General features: G+C 38.0%; 1 pseudogene; it reads right to left on the reverse strand.

Annotated features, from left to right (window-relative positions):
- Nucleotides 1-1032: 1032 nt before the first annotated feature.
- Nucleotides 1033-1943, reverse strand: LOC130837144 (olfactory receptor 18-like; annotated as a pseudogene).
- Nucleotides 1944-2755: the final 812 nt, after the last annotated feature.

Genomic DNA, 2755 nt, shown 5'->3' on the forward strand with positions numbered 1-2755 from the left:
CAAGGATAAATCTCACTTGATCATGGTTTATAATCCTTTTAGCATGCTTTTGAATTCAGTTTGCTACTATTTTGTTGAGAATTTTTCTGTCTATATTCAACAGGCATGCTGGCCTATAGTTTTCTGTTCTTATAGGATTTTTATCTGACTTTGGTTTTGGGGTAATGCTGGCCTCATAAAATGAGTTTGGGAGTATTCTTTCTGCTTCAAGTTTTGGGAAAAGTTTGAAAAGAATTGGCAATAATTCTTTAAATGTATGACAAAATTCACTTGTGGGGCTTCCCTGGTGGTGCAGTGGTTAAGAATCTGCCTGCTAATGCAGAGGACAAGTTTGAGCCCTGGGCTGGGAAGATCACACATGCTGCAGAGCAACTAAGCCCGGGCACCACAACTACTGAGCCTGTGCTCTAGAGCCCATGAACCACAACTGTTGAGCCCATGTGCCACAACTGCTGAAGCCCACAAACCTAGAGCCCATGCTCCACAACAAGAGGAGCCACCACAATGAGAAGCCCATGCACCAAAATGAAGAGTAGCCCTTGCTCACTGCAACTAGAGAAAGCCTGCATGCAGCAACAAAGACCCAACCCAGGCAATAAATAAATAAATAAATAAATAAATAAATAAATAAATAAATAAAAAGAACTCACTTGTGAAGCCATCTGGTCCTGGGCTTTTTGTTGTTTGGAAGATTTAATTACTGATTCACTCTCCTTACTTGTTATTGGTCCATTCAGATTTTCTATTTCTTCATGATTTAGACTTGTTAGATTGTATGTTTCTAGAAATTTATCCATATCTTCTAGGTCGGACTTTTTTGGTGTATAATTGTTTATACTAGCCTCCTAAGATTCTTTTTATTTCTGTGGCATCAGTTGTCTCCTCTTTCATTTTTTAAACTTTATTAAAATGAGCCTCTTCTCTTTGTTTCTTAGTTATTCTAGCTAAAGTTTTGGCAATTTTGTTTATCCTTCCAAAAAAATCAGCTGCCTTTTCCAGTTCTGAAACAAAGGGATAGCACAGATATTGAGATTAGGCTATTCTGCTGACAATCCTCCACAGGGCACTCTTGATGTCCTTGTTCCTTAGACTGTAGATGAAAGGGTTCAGCATAGGTGTGACCACCGTGTACATCACTGAGGCCACTGCATCCTTCCCTGGTGTGAGGTACACACCAATGCCTGTTCCATAAAATAAGCAAATAACTGAAAGGTGAGAGCCACAGGTAGAGAAGGCTTTATACCTCCCACCTGATGAAGAGACTCTCAGAATGGAGGAAAAAATTCGAGTATAGGAATAAAGAATCCCTGAGAGAGGAATTCCACCAAAAATGGCACCAGTAAAATAGATTATTATGTTATTGATGGAGGTGTCAGAACAGGCAAGCTTGAGAAGCTTAGGAACATCACAAAAGAAATGAGGGATTTCTACATCTTCACAGAAAGTAAGTTGTGATACCATCAAGCAATGAATCTGGGAGTCCAAAAGGCTGATAACAAATGACATCAGAACCAACAAGCCACAGAGGCGGGGATTCATGATGACTGGGTAGTATAGCGGGTAACAAATGGCCACCAACCGGTCATAGGCCATCATGGCCAGCAACAGACTGTCTAAACAGCCAAAAAGAAAAAAAAAGGACACCTGAGTTAGGCAGCCTGCATAGGTGATGGACTTGCTATATGCTTGGATGTTCACCAGCATCTTGGGGACTGTTGTGGTGCTGAAACCAATGTCAGCCAAAGACAGATTGGAAAGAAAGAAGTACATGGGGGTGTGGAGGTGGGACTCAGAGATGACAGCCAGGATGATGAGCAGATTCCCAAGCATGGTTACCGAGTACATAGACATGAAGAGCCCAAATATGAAGGGTTGCAGTTCTATATCATCTGAAGGCCCAGGAGGAGAAATTTGGAGAAACATGTTAGATTCTGGAGCTCCATGTAGCTGGGCCACTTTTTGGGGAAGCAGTGTTGAGATAAGCAAAACAAATATACAAGCACCCAGATAAGTGTCCATATTTTAAATTCAAGCAATTCAAAATGAAATATTCACACAAGGTATGTAAATCTTTAGCAATACTTAGTTGTAGTAAATTTATTCTTCTTAGAACTCTTTCTTCATTGGTTTCTGTGCCATTCACCTGTTTCTAAAACATCCATTTTAGAGACTCTGGACTAAAGAATATAAAAACAACACTTTCAGACAACAAATCCAAAGACACAGTAAAATATCAGCCTCCCATTTTTGAGGAAAATGTGTAGAATAATAAATATCTTTCTCTTTTAAAGAGAAAACTAATCATTCTGTAAAGAACACTAATAAGCAGTTATACGTACTTTTTATTATCAAAATAAACTACAAGAAATTTCCTTAATATACAATGAGGATAAACACCCTGGAAGAGCCCAAAGCACACTAGTTAGATTCTAAATTAAGTCAAATACTCATACTCAAATAGTACTTTATACACTGACTACTTCATGGGTTTTCATACTTTTTTGGTTTTATAACATCTATCTTTCAGGGAGAAACGTGATCATTCAAATGTGTAGGTTTTCTGGTAAAAGATTTTTGAAATATAACTCAAATATGTAAGTAATGACCTTCAGTGACTTCACATTTTTTATAAATATGTTGTTGAATGCATGGAATTATACAGCATCATTGGTTCTGAAAATGAGATTAATTTAAAATACAGCTGTGATTAAACAAGTATTTTACCTTTAAATGAACACCCTGTACCTCATTTTCA

The sequence above is a fragment of the Hippopotamus amphibius genome, chromosome 15 (genome assembly GCF_030028045.1).
Source record: "Hippopotamus amphibius kiboko isolate mHipAmp2 chromosome 15, mHipAmp2.hap2, whole genome shotgun sequence".
NCBI lineage: Eukaryota > Metazoa > Chordata > Mammalia > Artiodactyla > Hippopotamidae > Hippopotamus > Hippopotamus amphibius.